This window comes from Ips typographus, linkage group LG16 (genome assembly GCF_016097725.1).
Source record: "Ips typographus isolate SLU linkage group LG16, UJ_Ityp_2.0, whole genome shotgun sequence".
Classification (NCBI taxonomy): Eukaryota; Metazoa; Arthropoda; class Insecta; order Coleoptera; family Curculionidae; genus Ips; species Ips typographus.
The window spans coordinates 6,362,691-6,381,495 of record NC_138437.1 but is presented as its reverse complement, the minus strand read 5'-3'; the positions used below and the strand labels follow the sequence as shown (position 1 = coordinate 6,381,495).

At 32.1% G+C, this 18,805-nt stretch overlaps 2 protein-coding genes across 3 annotated transcripts in view; one reads left to right on the top strand and one right to left on the bottom strand.

The window, feature by feature from the left end:
- Positions 1-18,805, bottom strand: part of LOC145739062 (elongation factor-like GTPase 1) — a 62,423-nt gene that overhangs the window by 28,284 nt on the left and 15,334 nt on the right. The gene's annotated exons all lie outside the window — the stretch shown is intronic.
- The window catches only part of dsx-c73A (doublesex cognate 73A), a 30,516-nt gene that overhangs the window by 1,456 nt on the left and 10,255 nt on the right, over positions 1-18,805 (top strand). The gene's annotated exons all lie outside the window — the stretch shown is intronic.

Sequence of the window (18,805 nt, the reverse complement as noted above, 5' to 3'; positions counted from 1 at the left end):
AAATTGTATTAACTTAACAATTCCAATTAGTACCGATTCTTATTTCAAACGCAAAAAGTATATTACCTACGTTTCAATAAGTCATAAAATATCAGAACATGTTAAGAATACCTTGTTACTTAGATAAACGAATTGCTCCAGGCTTACATAAAAACATCTAACCATAAGATGTATGAAATGAAATAGACACTTTTCGTTTTAATATGATTATAACGCCCTAAAGGCACCACGCCCTTCTGTATCCATTTCAGTCCGCAAAAATTTAACCGACCTAATGCAATCAACATACGAATGGTAAATATTAGTTTATTGGCATAAATTCTAAAAGTTGCTGAGAATTGGAAATAGAGAAAAAAAGCAAAAAATATGAAAAATACATTTGAATTGACAATGACAAAACATAAACGTAGTTCTCAGATGAGTATGTCACTTGACTGAAAATAATATAAATCAAACTTGAAACCCTAAAAAATATATATTTCAGTTATCTTCTTATTTCGTCAATATGCATAATTTATACTTTGCATTTTCTTCTATTCAACATAATAAGATTAAGAGATTTGAAATATAAGTGGTCAAAACTAAATTAAAAATTAAACGTACAAAAATGCAAAGGATGCAGAAAATTTACTTGAAACCTAAAACCGTTATTTCCCACGTCTGAGAGTGCGTACTATTGAAATTAATACGTTTGTGAGACACTTGGTACCAGCAGAGGTACTATTCAGTACCCGATAATTTGATTACAGTTCAATTTGCGCTATTAGAATCGGCAAATTCGTAACTGTACTTGCCGATGAAAAATCAATTTCTTTGTCAGCAAGGTGATTATTTTACCTACCTAATTAACGGTTGCTACAAGCATGTCCAGAGCCCAGTATTTTAATAAACGCAACACCCGTATGCATAATGTATCACCACTAATTGGTCGAGGAGTCATTTTCATATTTTTCGCGTTTGATTAAAATCTGGCCGGTATTTTTCAAAGCTCGGGTCGCAAAGGGCACGTAACGTCACGATCTGGGAATCCTATTAACGATTTGGTAGTTTAAATGGGGATACCTTTCTATAAATTAACTGTAAGCGTTGCAATTTCTCTACACGCATTCGAGACCTACTTTATGTGTGAAGACTATAGCCATCAACAAATTTATTTACTTTTTTGGGATTCATTCAAACTGGCTGTTAATTTACCCCCCGGGAGTTACTTAATTGCATCGCTGCAGCAGCTTGGGATTTTTGATAATATACACAAAAACTCCAGCACACACACATAAAATCAGCATCATGAAGTGCAGCAGCTTTAATTAGAAATTAGACTAAAAAAATTAAAAATATTGCAAAAGAACAACCTTTCTAAGAGGATTAATCGAGAGATAAAGAAAAAGATAAGCATCATGTTTTCATATGAGATAAATTACTTATTCGTAGTAGTGATCAAGATATTCTCAACCCCCATTTGCAACTTAATCGGTGTTGAAGCTACCACACCTTTGAAAAAACATGTCTTCAAAAGCGGTACATAAGAAAGTAAGTGATCTCAGATAAAAATTTAAAAAATGAAAAATATTTCGTAGAGCACAAATACTAAAGAGAATATCTAACAATTTTATTTTTAACGTACAAACATCGTCTATTAATAATACAAGATGCTAGTTTAATTACTTTGTGAGAGATTACAGAGATTTCAACACTCGCATAGCGCGGGAACTTTTTTAATCAGTACAAGCATAATATATTGTTTAATTTGGAATATGCAGGTAATGCAATTATATTATTCTTTCATACAAAATGACAAAATAAGAAAAAAATTCGGTAAAATGTGTTTTAAAATCGTTGGATCGGTTAGAATGAAATCTAAATCGTAAGAATTAACTCAGCTGAATGGAAGGTTATTAAGACAGCTACTTAGAAAGTAATTAATAGTACCAAGAACACAAAATACGTTACTAAAATATAATATTTAGCATTGTTCACACATTGTGAATTTCTGAACAACCAGCTAGATTTATAATTTTTTATATCAATTCCCGTATAGTGGAGCTATAAATATTGCAAAGTTGCTTTATAATGGTGGATGGTAAATTAAGATTCGAAACTGAGGACCGGTCTGGGATGATAAAGTGTAGAAGAGCAACCTTGTACGTCGTTGCGATAGTAACAGTAATAGTGAAGAAGATTACTTTACAAAGGGTCTTGATATGGACAGAATAGATAGCTGAGTTCATTAGATACATTGTATGTGAAGCTAGTTAAGAGAAATCCTTATTTACCCACTAGATGAAGATTAATTACTTGGAGGAATAGCAATTTTGAGTAAATTAGGACCATTTATAGATGGTAAGTTACTGTTAATGAAGCGCAACAATAAAATGTGCAACGCTACAAAGTGCAAAATCATAAAGTCTACTACAAGATTGATGTACCTATTACATGTAAGTAGTCATCAAGAAAAAAACTTGGAAGTTGAGATGGATTTTATTTTACAAGACATACACACAATTATTACTTGTGACTTAACTGGTTCACGGTGATTAACCTAAATTGCACAAACATGCATAAATATATTTTTAATGCAGATCTACATATATTTATCATAAGGAAAAAAATAAAAGTACTGACTTTCTAATGCAACCATTTTTGCATAAATGTTTTGAGATAAGTAATGAGAGAGGTACTTTCAACACGTCACTTTTCAGATTTATTAATTATAATGCGCTTATCCTTCTCGCATCTCTTTTGCTTAATTATTAAACACAAGCAGATAATAACACGTTCCTGTCATAACCTAGTTCAACGATTCAAGTGCATCCTGATATCTTGGCAACGGTAAGAACAATGATGAAATCGAATCTTACAGGACTATAAAAGTTTTGCAAAAAGAACAGAGCGGCTTCCGATCCATAACGATAAAAACACTCGTAGCCATGAGTCAGATTTAATGATTAGAGAAATGACTCTTTGCAGCACAAGTCAATTATCAAGGGAAACATACGAGGACTTCCTTTTATTGCCCAATTACAGTCAAATCAAATTCCTTTTGGTCGTAAAATGACGTAGAAAAAAATGTAGCTTCATGCTCTGCAAGACGTCTATCATGAAATGAGTTCCGTATTTATTTTTATTGGGAGTGGTAATTTATAAAATTGACAAGTTTTATGAAGGAAAACTGAAAGAAAGAAGAATTTCTTTTAAAGACCCTGAGAATTTAAAAACACAGCTTGTGGTTTTATTAGACTTTCTTATTATTTTATTAACTAATTTGATTAGCAGATTAAATTTTCTTCTTTATATATAAAGCAACCAATAGACTATAACAACACAACAAATTATTTTAAGAGAATAAAAGTGAGGTTTCTGATCTACTTGACTGTCGATGTCCCTAATAAAACAAATTAACAATTCTGGTGAAGAAAAATGGGGATATGTAAAGCTACTAGTTTAGCCAAGAATAATACAACTCTAACAATTACGTAACCTGATTAATGTTGAACAAGTTTAAATAAAACATTTTTGAATTAAAATTGGCCAAAATAAATCTTAGGCTGTCTAACAAGTCACGAGATCCCTTGTATATTTTAAAGTAATAAATCTAAACAGTTGTTAAAAGAGTAAGATTTTGTTTCGATTTGTTTGGCTTGGAAAATGTAAACGTAGGTGGAAGTTACAAAACCTAGGAAACGAACAAGTCTACAAATATCGTGTACGAATCTTTTTTAGAATAATAAATGTTCGCTGAAATTGCCTCTCATTATTCTTTCACAGTCTTCATGAAAACCTCACAAGGTGATGATTGGGTAAAATATTGAGTATACAGTACTATACAAAACACTTAATTAAGAAAAACAGAGAATGATGACTTTGTTGAAGATTGAAAAACAAATTGCGTAATAACACTTGAAGCCAAACAACAATGCTTTACAACTCAAGTTTTAAATAATTAGACTACGGTGTAACACACATTTAATCACAAGAAAAAAACTACATGATTCTTTATTGTAAAGCTACTCTTTCCTACTGTTTTCCGTTAAAAATCTTCCAGTTGTCACGTGTTCAGAGAAGCAATAAGTGAACTAGACCGAAAAATTGTTTATGTAGATCCTAATGGCCGTCATTAATGATTCTGTCGATTTGTTGTATTTACAACAGCATTTGCTATGGAAATCGACGAATATTACATCCTGCATCGAGATTCTGTGTCATGCAGAGGTCTTAACTCACTTTCAGAGATATTAAAGTTGGAATATAAAAAAAGATGCAGGTTGCGGGCTTTCAAGCGAAGAACCTCTTGTTTATTTTGCATGCAAAACTAGAAAAATCGCTCGCGGAACTTGTATGATGCCAACTGTAAATAGTTGAGTATTAATCCGAAAGAAAAACATGGTTGGTTTCGCTTTAGATTAGATTTAAATTTTTCTACCAGTCCAAATCAAATAAACCACGGTTATCTTCGTCCGTCAGGTCAGATAAATCAATGTTCTGTTCCTAATGAGATTTAAATTAGAGTAGTGCAGGACGTTTGGCGTGAGTTTGAATTGTTTGCCTATAATAAGATTAGAATTGAATCAAATTGAGAAATTCAAGGCTTACGGTAAAAAAAACTAATTTTGTCAAAATATCATTCACAGAACACAGTTAACAAAATTGTTACTCACTACGGTAACCATGCATGGTTGTCCAAAAATCTTCAGTGGTGTTCCAAAGTGATTGGGATTTTTTTACCATAAGGCATAAGTAACTGTACTCTAATTTGTTTTGCCGTTTGTGGTTTTTCATTATTTTAATGCTCAAAACAATTTCGAGCAGGTGCGACGATCCAAATTTCTACCAAATCAAACCGCATTGGTTTGCTATTACTGGTTCCAATATACTTATTTTAAATGCACTCCTCTTCCGTCCTCATTAAAATTTCTTGTTTTTTTTAAATTGAAAACAAATTATTCACGGTGTGCAAACACCGGTTGGGCAAGGTCGGCTGACGATGAGCCAGCTAGTTTCAACTTAACCGTCTTACGTTTATCTTCAGTTTTTTTTATCCTTCCTATATCATTTTATATAGTGCCATTTAAATGCATAAAAAACCACCCTATTGGTCGCGTACGGTTTGATGAGTTACGTAATTGTTTCCAGAGTGTAATTTGCTAAAATTATTCCACATACATGTCAATTAAATGTGATTAGAATATTTTACATTTCTAGGCTATGGGAACGTTTATACTATTGGTTGCAATAGAAAAACTGGTTTAAAAAATCATTTTAGTAGTAAACCTAATTATGGTTGGAGGTGCAAAAAACGTTTCGATATGGTACTAGAGAGATAATTGAAATACTTTGAACATGTAGATCTTTCAGAATTCTATGATTACCTATTAAAAGCCAACTAGACCTACCTGAGTGCTGATAATAAGAATGATGATATGATTAATCGTGCCTACTCAGTAATTTATTAAGACCTCCATAAGTCTAAACGCAAGCGGGAGTATTTCTCCTGCTACGATTTTCAATTAATTAAAACCATTAGAGAGCTTTTTATTTAAAAATAATAGTAGTCACAATCAGTAAACAAGTATGATAAGCCTACTTTGGTCTATTCTGATGAGACTAATGAAGTTTAATATAACTTGACATAGCAAAAGCACTAAGTAAAATGTGTTTATTTTTAAATAAAGAACTTGCTTTGGTTCGTGATGGTTTTGTATACATAAAGCTTCAGGAACAAATATTAATTTAAAACCTATGTCACCTTTTAAGTAAGGTAATAATTAATTTTTTTGCATTGACTGACTAATAATTTCATCTCTAGGCAGTCACTGGATTCGTTCCATTAAAACTCATACAGAGTGTCCCAAAATCTAGTGCCATGTTCTTAACTGACCTTTAACGAGCTCAAAACTCTCATGAAGTTACAGTGCCACATTTAGCTCTTAAATTGCTTTAATTTCGTCCTCTTGCAATTTTTTCGAATCTCTTACCGTTTAGGAGTTATGCCACAAAACAAATTTCTCAGTATTTTGACCAATTTTTGCCAAATTGAGTTCAGAATTTTTAAAATGAAATATCTCAGTAGTTTATTAATTTACAAAGTGCTTAGACCACTCAAAATGTAGCTCCAAAGGTCATTTTCCTGATTATACCATTCAGAGGATTCGTTTTGCCAAAATATATACAGGATGTCCCAAAAACTAGGACCATGTTCTTAACCAACCTTTAAACAGTCTTTAACGAGCTCAAAACTCTCATGAAGCTACAGTGCCATATTGAATACTTAATTTGCTTTAATTTTGCCCTCTTGCATTTTTTTCGTATCTGTTACCGTTTAGGAGTTATGCCACAAAACAAATTTCTCAGTATTTTGACCAATTTTTGACAAATTAATTTCAGAATTTTCAAAATGAAATATCTCAGTAATTTTTTAATTTACAGAGTGCTTAGACCGCTCAAAATGTAGCTCCAAAGGTCGTTTTCCTGATTATACCATTCAGAGGATTCGTTTTGCCAAAATATATACAGGATGTCCCAAAAACTAGGACCATGTTCTTAACCAACCTTTAAACAGTCTTTAACGACCTCAAAACTCTCATAAAGTGACAGTGCCGTATTGAACACTTAATTTGCTTTAATTTTGCCCTATTGTATTTTTTTCGTATCTCTTACCGTTTAGGAGTTATGCCACAAAACAATTTTCTGAGTATTTTGACCAGTTTTTGACAAATTGAGTTCAGAATGTTCAAAATTAAATATCTCAGTTATTTTTTAACTTACAGGGTGCTTACACCACTCAAAATGTTACACTTTAAGTCCGATTTTCGATTATACCAGTCACTAGATTCGTGCCCACAAAATGTATACACAGTGTCCCAAAATGTAGCTAGTGTCATGTGGATGATTCTCTAAGTTGTCAACCAATTACAGAATGAGATTCTACGTTTAATTTGCCAATACTTTCTAAAATATAGTATTCAACTTGCTCTCTTGTGATTTTTTCGTATTTCTAACAGTTTTGAAGATTACTAAATCCTAAAATTCAAGTCAAATGATAGAATGTGCATGCGTGGAATAACATCGACTAAAAGACTAATGTGTTATATGACTGTATCTAAATTATTCGCTGTACAATCCGTTTCGTATCTTTTTAACTAAATTCCTGACCATTTTCCCCTGCAAAACTTGGTGAAGTATTATGTTACGTGTTCAGACTCAATGTGTTACCATCAAAGACTTGGCATGTCAAATATGCAGGAGAATCGTAGAAAATAAGCTCTAACTTATAATGATTAAAGTACACTAAATTATGTAAAACATATTTAATATTTATTGATAGGACATGTATGGAAGAAGAAAACATAAAACATGTAGATAATATGAATCAAGGATACCTTCGCATAGCTAATTAACCTTCAGTGTTCAGTAGAAGAATGATGCATATATGTAGACTAATCTGAAATATCCCATAACTTGTAAATTCCTTGGCGTTATTATAACATAAACGAAGAAAAAGTCATATAGGAAGTTGGTAGTCGTCGTTAATTACTAGAAGTTGAAATAGTATGCTTTTAAATGTGGTTTGGTACCGGGTAAGAATTATGCATATGAAACAGGAGTGATGTTACTTCTGAATGCAAATGCACAGACAGTAATATATAGTTGGTTATTTAAATTGGCGCACACACCTACCGATAACACATTCAACATAAAGCTTTGGGTATGTTTAAATTTAAATTCCACATTTTTCACTCTCACCTTCTTTTGACGTTGCAGTTTAGTAGTGCTTGCCACTACCCATTTGTTTAGCATATTTTTCCGAACGAACTCGAGCAATGATTTTAATTGCCTTTAATGAACCACCCTTTTTAAATCACTTTAAAATTGCCGGTTGCCATTGCTGCATTCATTAATAATTTAGCGCCGACCAAACCAATTTAATGATTATTAACTCTCCGAACGTACAGTATAAGCACTATAAGCGACGAAACTGCATGCATCTTTATGTCAAATCAAATAAAAGCAAACCGGTGCAGGCTGATTCCTGTAATTAAAAACTATCGAGAAATGGTCCAACTCGATCTAATTAAAGTCCCATAATACTTATGTAAGTAAGAGCACAACTCAAACAGAACAATTAGCTCTTTAACCACATAGATATCTGTATTCTATAATGTACTGCCAGTTTACTGCTATCCCATTACGTTGATTGTTTGATTTTTAATTACCAAGTTCATTAAACACGAAAATAATTGGGTGGAATGTCGCGATCAAAACAATTTAATAATAAACAAAACAAATTAAATGTGGGTAAATATAGTGCTTGAATAGTCAAGCTTCTTGTAGAAGAGTGCACTTACTCTTGAAACTGCATTCTTAACCATCTAAACATATGATTGTCTATGTTAGATGTGGAATAAGAACGTGCATTTTGATCAGAAAAACTTTCCCAGGGTAAATAATCTTCTCTCAAATTGCTGAAATATAAGTTTCCATATTCCATTTTACGTTGTCTAATATTTCCAGGGATGTGCAAATAACCACTTTTTTTTATTTTGACCAGGGCAGTGGTCAAAACTGGTTAAAACCAGAATAAAAAATGTATTCCTAGAATAAAAAATTAAATAATAAATAAATTAGGTGTAAAAAAATGTAACAAATTAATTTCTGTATATAGAATGTTAAATTTAAAAATAAAACAAGATAAAAATTTTGAAAGGTAGGAAGGAAATGACTGCATGTATAGGTATAGTAGGCAGGTTTATAATTTGTTGGCTTTTTGTTGTTTAAATGTTTCTTTTTGTTTAAAATTATATTTTTTTTATTTTGAATACAAATATTTGTATATTTTGAGGTAAAACATTTCTTAAAAATTTGATATATATATATTTTAAATTTTGAACCTTTGGTTTTGACCCATTTTGACCACTAAAGTGTCCAAAACAAATTTGACCAGGGCAGTTTTAACCGGGTTAAAACCAATGGTTTAAACCAGGCTGTCCAAAACTTGCCAACCCTGAATATTTTTATATGGTCTCAATGTAGTTTGAAGTATGAATTCTGATTTTACTTTAGTACTTTTACTTGAAAATGCAGATTGTTTAATGCTAAACCTAAACAAAAAATTAAACCGAATATAAGAAATATATAAATAAAGAGTAACTACTGCAACATTTTCACCTTACATTTGTCATATTTAAATAAAACTCAAAAAATGTCCTGCCATTCTGCTGTGAATTCTCTCACGACAATTGCTTTTGTTTACTCCTATTTGAGTTATATTGCTAAAATTCACGTTTCCTTTAGCAGTTAGTTCAGAATTTTTAGGTATGTTAATAATTTAATTAGTAGTAACGTTGCAACTTCACACTTCCTAATAAGGAGCAGTATTGCATTACAAAATAAATCATCATGTATTTTTTTATTCTGATTGCAAGAACTATAAATTGACCTGTAAAATCTAATTTGCAACTCCTACTATTAATACACATTTCAGCCCGCTTGAGTACCTGACTGTTTCTCTACCATGGGAAAGATAAATATACAAAAGAAAGCATTCGCGCAGATGAGTCGTTAAAATGTTTAGGTAGTTTGAAAAATAATAAGAGTAATTTGCTTAAGTTAATTTACATCATTAAGTTTTTCTTCCTGACTTTTCACAACTCTCCCACAGCCATATTTTTAATCTAAACTGTCATACACAAAACATTTCAATTATGTGCATAATATTATAAATAACAATTCTCGTGCAGAATTTTAAGTAAGTTAGCATGCAAAATGAAGCGAGGAAGTCAATGTTCACAGGGAAATGCCATATTGCTTAAAGATTTATATTGAGAAAATGCACAGATAAAAGTGAACTTTTAAATAATGTATTCGTGCCTGTTTCCTTAGTTTCATGTCAGTTATTTTTCCAACTGAAGTTAGAATGAAGAAAAGTAGTTCATTGTGAGTCATTTCGCACACACGTAAGTTGAATTTACCAAATTCCTGTGTTGACAATATCAAGATCAAGGAAAACCTGACGTAGCCTCTGCTAGTATAATGACTGCTGAGTAAATAGGCACTTTGGCTTGTGACCTTTAACTTGTTTATTACCCTGCGAAAGTTTAGGCCGTTCAATAATTAGCTAAATTCTAGTTAATGAAGTCTGACGGAACAAAGCATTTACTATCTCTTGTGTCTTCTAGAGAATGTTTTGTGGAGGATAAGTAATTGGTTTTTTAGATAATACTTCTATAAAAATACCAAGTTGTGCTACCAAGATAAGTTCCTATTGAAACCCACAGTTAATTCAGATAAAGTACGGTTAAAACAGTACAAATAGGAAGTAATTAAAGTTTGATAGGCCAGATAACGCTGCTAATTAGCAAAAAAATGCTAATGCCACTTTAAGACACAGAAAAGCCACCATAACCATAATTAGTCTATAGCTTAATGTGCCATTAATATAGTTCTTGTCTATTTTCAAGGAAGTCCAAAGCTTCAAGTGTGTAATGCAAATAAACATTGACAATTAACTTAATCAGACAAGGAAGTACGACTGTCGATACAGGAATGCATTGCTTGTTAAACCAACCAAGCTATCTGGCTGCTCCGGACTCAATAAATCTAATATTTTAAAGTTGACATCCCGCATCGATTTTAATAAATTTAAATTTAGTTTTCCACACCGCCTATCTGAGTACTACGACTGTCAGTACTGTGGAAAACAAGGTTGTTACAATGACATAAATGCGACATAAAAACCTCAGCAACCATTAAAATGCCCGTGTCTTTTTATTGTAACATGTACATAATTGTATGTGACTAAAAAGTCCAATGTGAATTTCTTGGACTGGTTTTTGATGGACAGAGATGTTTCAAGTTTTTGGTTACTCAGCTAAGTTAACTATTATTTGGTTAAAATGGCTATTAACAGTGTAAATCAGTTAATTCTAACCAAAAAATCTGGTCCTAGGCATTCTCTATTAGAAATACATTATTTCTCATACAAGTGATTGTTTATGGTTCATATTTGCTTGTTAACTTATAATGCTTATAGTAATTTCTAACATGTGAACGATTTCTTTCAAGCTAATTTCAATCTTAATGACGTTCTTTTCTTAAATTTGGAAAAGCACCTTTTAGACTTGACAGTGAAAAGTGATAAAATATTTAATCTTTGTAAAGATAACTTTTACTGACACTTGCAGGTTTTAAAAGGTTTTTGGTAACACAACATTTAGGAAATATCGCGCTAGTTTTTGGTTCAGTTAAGATGCAACATCAAGTCAAATGAAGCCTGAAATGTTGATTTGTCGAAAATTATTTAACATACACCGGGCGTTCAAAATCATATTCTAGTACCGTCATCATGGAAACCGTCTTCCAAACATTTTCCCAACCTTTTTTTCATAAAACTTACTCACTCTCTGGCATTTCCTTTAATCAAGCAGAATATAGGAATGCGGTAGTTCTAATTAGAAGACTTACCTGAAAAAAAAATCATAATTAGTCAAACTATACAAAACATTGCAGGTTCTGGAAGCTTAGACATTTGAAGAACATATTAAAAGCAATATTCAGGACAACAAACCTTCTTGCGCTATCAAAATTCCTGAGATTCGTGCTTACAGAATTTAATTTTCAAAAAAAAAACATGGTTGCATGTAAGCTGTGATTATAGATTTCCAATAATAAGTATTACCTTTGTCATAGTGAAATAAAAATTGCTTTGCATAATGATAGATTCAAGTCCGCGAGAAATTGCGCGTTTCTAAGATGTCGCTGAAGAATTTGTTTAATAAGTGAGACGAGTAAATAAGTTATTACATTATTTGTTAGAAGTGCAGTTAAGTGTGTAAAGCGGTAATGAGCACTTCTAAAAATTTAATTTTTGGCTCATAACGGGGCCGTTCTTTAACAAGCTTTGGGTAACTACAAATTGCCATCTATCTTCGAAATAACTGGATTAAAGCTGTTAATTAAAAATATACTTATTCGCGTGTTAATTACCTCTCGTACGTATTCCAAGTAGTTATGCAAGGACACTCTAATAGCCTACTTATTTTTATTTGTGCAAACTTCGAGTTGAGTGGCAGGTTCCTAAAACGTATTTATCAGTTGGCAGGATGTGATAATTTATATCGGTTTTCCTTCCGGCAAAATGGCATAATAACAAAAAGTGCCACCATGAAGGCGAACGCAGCAATTTATGAAATTGCGACTGGAAATGTGTGAACTAACTACAATAATTATAACAGTGGTTTGAATTTTATAATACACTTACTGATGATGTCCATCGCTTCCACTTTATTATATTTCAGCTCTTTAACAAGCTGCCATTTGTATTACGACTACCACTCATTCATATGATGACCACTGCAAATTAGTTTTAATTCTCTTTCAGCACCGCCACAATCATTGTTATAACATGACACTCAAAAAACCAGTCTTGTTGTTTTAGGTATAATTAAAATCTTAATTACACACTAGAAATTATACAACTAGCTGCATTCTGGCATTCAGGTAGAACTTAAATTACTCACTTCAACGCGTTTTTTGTCTTTAAAAAAAAATTCTTTATCTTCAATGCATAACAAAATTATTGTTTCGTCTGCTTTGGTCCGACTTGTTTCAGCCGCTTAACCACTTAATTACCGTAACATTAAGGAAATTATTATTTAATTCACTTGGAATCAAAATTTTTTGAAGCTGAAAGTGTTACAGAACCATTAGGTTAATAAGTGCTTGGAATGCGATAGAGTGAAACTTGCAAAATTTTTCTTTGGGGCACTAATGCGTTTCACCTTATTTCTAGTGTCGATTATAATGTAAGAAAGAAGAATAAGGTATCTCCTTAGTCAGTTTTCAATTTAATTTTGGAAACTATTCTCTCTCATTTTCCATGTTTTAATATTGATAAGTGTGGACTAGAAGACATTGTAATCACTGCTTTCAACTTTTAAAATCCAAGGAAAACCTTCAAGAAAGACTTAAAATACAGAATATTCTCTGAAGGTGATTTTCAGAAGTACTAACTATCTTAACCTTAAAAACAGATTTGAAGAAAAAGTACTGAACCTAACCTGAAATTATGACAAAAATATTTTTATTTTAGGCTAATCTCAAATATTGAGAACTTAAAATATTACTTAGAAAGTCAATGTCGTCAAGGTCCAAATTTTCTATTACCATAGCAACTTTTTTATAGTGACACAGTTTTAAATAAAGTATACTTAGATTCCTTATCCATTTCATTTATCGAAAACAACAGTTAAGTTAGTGAATTCTGAAAACATCCCCAACAAAATTCTTTTTGTTTCGCCGAACAATTTTTAAAGATAGCAGAAACTGATAAATCAACTCACGTAACATAAAAGTGTGTGAATGGGTATAAGGAATAGAGTCATAGACACAACAAAGAATTGTCATTTAGCGTTAATGTTAGTTAACAGTAATTTTTCTTCTCAAGAGCAATCGACTTATTACCGAACGTTGTAGCATTCACAATTTCCTAATTGTTACGCACTATCCCACTGTGCTATTTCTACGTCTTGTTATTTCGTTTTCGGTGTAATACGGTACATTACTGTTGTTAAAGTGTCATTTAGTTCATCAGGCAAAAAGATGAATGTACTGTTGCGTCATTAAGTCGTAACTGAACTCCACACAATGGTGTGGTATGAATTTATTTATGTAAAAGTGAAACGTGTTATTGTGACTTCATATAAAATGTTATCATAGGCATTTTATCCAGAACAGTTTTATGTTCGTGTCCTTCTCAGTGCTTCACTGAGCACACCAATTCAATGGCAGTAAAAAGTAAAAAATCTTCCACCGCCATTATGTATGTTTCAGATTAGCAGAACGAGCGAAAACTGTAAGTTATTGCAATACGAAATATCTGATGTACGGGATAGAAATACCAATGGAAATTACTCATGTTATTTCTTTTTTGCAGTCAGGCTTATTAGTCGCGTTTGCCGAGACGGAATCACAATTTCAAAACATCGACATCAATAAACAAAGACCAGTATCATTTTTAAATTGCAGATTATACGTCTTCTGAAACTAGGTTCAATCTCCACGAACCTCGGTCATTAGTTCGATTGTGGCATTAACAAGGGCAAGGGATTTTTCTGATGCAGGCGCATTGACCTAAGCAAAATAGAAAAGGCAGTTCATGCACGATGATAGTGCTAGTTAGGCCCATTAAGTTTGATATGCATCATGGAAAAGTATGCAAATTCTAATTACACACTTCAATTAACAGTTCAGAAGACCTCGTAGACCATTTTAAATTGATTTTTTAACGATGTCGAGAACCTCCCACGATAATCATTGGCGGGTAGCAACGCTCATTTATCAACGTCCCGACTTTTTCTCAGATAACTGAAATCTCTGTCTTCGCAGAAATTGTTAAATGCCAAAGACAAAGTTTTCGATCAAAAAAAAAATTAATAAACATGCCAACCTGCTTTGCGTATACTTCCATAAAAAAAATTAAACTAAAACCGTGAAAAACCGAACGTTTCCTACTGATTGATTACTTTTCTTAATTAATTTCACATGCCATCAGCACAACTATGAATTCAATCACCATCCAATTTGCTTTTATCTTAAAGCTTAATGGTCCTAAACTACTGAAAATCGAATATCTCGACTTAAAAAACCAATAATGCCGCCATTTGACTGTGACAGAGTATGAAAAACATGATTACAATGAGCTTGTAAAACTAACCTTAACCGCCTTTTAAGTACTGTAATCTCTATTACCTTTACAATGCTGACGTAATGGATTAACAGTCATCTTTAAAAGAACAGGAGAAAAAACTTCTAAAATGTAACAAGTTTGCTGTTAACTATGACTTTAATGGCATTTTATGGGAAGCTTCTCGGCTAACAACATTTTTTTTTTACTTCTACGCAACATTCTCTGTACTTTGATGATTACATTATAGTACATCACAAAATATCTAATAATGTTCAAACTAGTTAATCATGTAGATGCAGTGCTAACAATAGGTAAAAAAATTCTACTAGTTAAGGTGGTCTGTATGTAAAAATGGTAGATGTTAAATGAACAGGTTTACATAATGGAACGTCAAAGTAGTCTAGTAAAACTCATCAAAGAGTTTTTATTAGCATTATACAAAAATCACTTTTTTGTTTTGTTAGAATTATTATAACTCAGACAGTGTTTATATTGAACAGCTTTCTCTAAGTTTTATAATTATGATTGTCCCAAATGTGTGTTATTTATTGCAATTGCGACTAAAAACTAATTGCTTTGTCACAGAAATAAATTTTGGTCTGCTAAATTGCATAACAGATGCAACAAAAAAGTTTGAAAATGTGTTGGTTAAGATAGTTTACTTTGAAAGTTTAAATAAAAAAAAATTGGGGGCTTCCACCCTGTATACCGTAACAATCTTGTCAGCATTATGACATTTATTTTGAAATCTGTATACAGTGTGGAACAGCCAAATGGAATAAATTCGATAACGAATGAATGAGAGCGTGTTGGGAAAAACGCTTGGACACGTCAATTTGTATTTAAAAAAAAAATAATATAGGGTGTGTCATGTGACAGTGGCCGATACCAACTTTCTTATTTTAAATACAACCCCCTGTATATTATTAGTTTTTTGGATTCTTCAGAAAATTCTAGACATAATTCATAATATAATAAATAGAAATAATTCATGAAAGTTGGTATCGGCCACTGTCACATGACCCCTATATAATTATTTTTTTTTTAAATGCGCATTTAAAAATACAAATCGACGTGTCCAAGTGTTTTTCCCAACACGCTCTCATTTATTCCTTATCGAATTTATTCCATTTGGCTCTTCCACACTGTATACACTACAAAGTATACTCAATTCTTCTGTTTCATCTTCCTCCACATTTTATTTATGGTTACAGATAGAAAATCTGTTCCGAGCTGAACATACAAGTATATTCCATAAAGTTAATAAGATACCATCGTTATACACGTTTAGCAAATTAAATGTAATTGTTCTGTTATGTATTTTTAATTAGAATATAATAAGTTTATTTTCATCAAAAGAAAACGAAATGTCTGTTAATTAATTTCTACATCTGATAATCATTCTTCGCTAAATTGTCTGATTTAATTTTTATTTGCGATTGTTGACAAAGCATTATATAAAAATTCCTATCTCGAAAAGCGCTGTTAGCCTACTGCGTTGGGTATTTTAAAAGCATTTCTCTGTGGTAACTGGCTGAAAGGTCAAGATGAGTTTTTATTGTAGACGATGGAAGATAAAAGGCACGATGTCGCATAAAATGTATTCCCAATTTATACTTGTGGCGTTACGGTACTCGATAAAGAATTCAAATCTATGATTTATTTAGCTCGCCCACAAGTTGGTCTTGGGTGGTTTTTAAGTTACTCAACAGTTGCGGCTTATACAGTTATTTAGTTGAAAAAAAAACACAATAACCATTAGACTGAAATTTATCATTTAAACTGGAACTGTAATTGCCTATTATCTCTGATTCTTTGCTGATGTTAAACTGAAAGATAATGTAAGCAGACCACAACAAGAAAATTTACATAAATACATACTCTTATCGTTTTATGAACCTTAAAATGATAAATAGGTAAACTAGAGATATGACGTTTTTCCCGAGCAAATAAAACCTAAAATACAGTAATTGGTAAAAATACCTGGAAACGTGATGGCACGATTTTCTCGTGAATCAACGAGGAAGGGGTTATTCGAAGCGAAATTTATTAGTTACATGGTTCCATTGTGCATTCTCCTATATTACATTAATACATCAGCATCAGCTGGAATCTGAATAGGCCATAAGATTTACCTGACATTCCTACAGTACAGACTTATGATTATTAGACTTTGGTTTACATTTTCCAACTTTGCAGATACACCATAGATAAACCATCAGAACAGTATGGCACTAAATTTCGCAATCTCATCGAACCAATTCCACAGAGTGCCCCACAAGGAACAAAGCATATTAATTATTACTTCCATCTTAGGGTACTGTTAATAATAAATCAGTAACACCTAGGTAGCTATATAGCCACAGGGCTAAACTCGAACACTCGAACGCTATAAAGACATCCATTAACGATTTTTTCTGCTCAAAGACAATTCCTTCATAAATCAGACCTAGAAACGTTTATAAATAAAACCCAACTTAAACCTGGTCGAATTATTAACATCCATCATTGCACGGCTTAATTGGATTATTTTCCTTCCAAGGGAATGCTAACATTATGATGTCGATAACTTTTGTAATGATGGAATAAACCATTGTGTATGATTTGAGAATGGAACATCTTAATAGCACTTTTTTAACATCATTATATTACTTTGGATTTTGCAATTGATCGCATTTGATTTCACGTAAGAGTGTATTGAAATCATTGTTTATAGACTTAGAATAAAGTTTTAAGGCTATTAAGGAAGTCTTCAAGAGGTTCCTTAGAATTGGGATGATAAGTATATAAAACAAAATGGTAATGTAATCTCTTTGAGTACTTATTTTAAATGTAGATGAAATTTCAATTTAGACATTTTTTAGATACTCTAAAAACTGAAAATCTCCACATCCACGCATATGACTTATATGAGAAAATAAAAATAGTTTATAACGGCTAAGGTGATCATTTTTAGCAAACAAAGATTATCATTCTCAATCAGTACAAGGTTAAAAACATCTTAACGGCATTTGAGTTTTGTTTCAGATCACTGTTAACACACCTACTTGACAAAAAACCGTATACAAAATCAAAATCATGAGTTTTAGGCATGGTGGTTTTAGTAATTTTTCGCATTGCGGCTTGATTCAGTCACCATGAAATGCATACAATACAAGTACGTCTTGGAAATTAATTGTTTTTCGACGATTATGTTGGCAAAAACACTTGATGATGACAAACTAATGCAGAAGTGGAAGTAATTTATCAACACCCAATCGGGTTTTTTTTTCAGTAAGGTGTGATACGCAATTTCCTTTAGTAACGCCACTGAACTGCATCTTACAAATTGTTAACTGGAAAAGGCTGCAAAATGAACTTTATTATCCGTCGACCATCTCGATACAAACGAGCATTTGCGGCGTCCGTCATGGCAACAAAATCAGATTCAAATCTCAATTCAAAGTTTCCTCTTCTTGCTCCTTTCGGCCAGTCCGTCATATACTTTTCATTCTATTTTCCATTTCGTTTCAGCTTTATCACTTTTGCTGCCATACAAAAGATTGCCATGCTGACTTGTGAATTCCACAACGAACATTAATCCTTGCTCGTCTATTGTTCAGGTTTTCATTGATTAAATTAGATTTAGAGATAACATTCTCATTTTGTAACTACAGAATCTATTAATATTTTTATTTAAGGTTTCATTTATTTTTTATTACACCAATGATATCTTCATCATTTCAGTTTTTCTCAGATGAACATTGAAAAGCCATCTCAATGATGATTGTATTAGCATTTTCAACTTTTCAGTTTTTCAGATTGGAATTTGGATTCTTCAGTAGTGAGGTTGTGATTTTCAAGGGTTTAAGACAAAAAATATGCCTTTTTCAAAGATTTTATAGCATTTAAGAGTCCTTGTAAGCTTGTTGCCGAGGTTCTTCAGTTAGTTTGGACATCCTCAGGATGATTCTCATGGTTTTGAACTTTTTGAACTGAATATAAGGATCAGGATGGCTCATAACTGTGATGCAAGGTGCAATAATATTTTCATACATTGAAAAACTTCAGAACCACATTTTTGAAAACCGAATATGCATTTAAATAAGGAATCACCAAGTTTTGGAATACTACAAACATCACTCG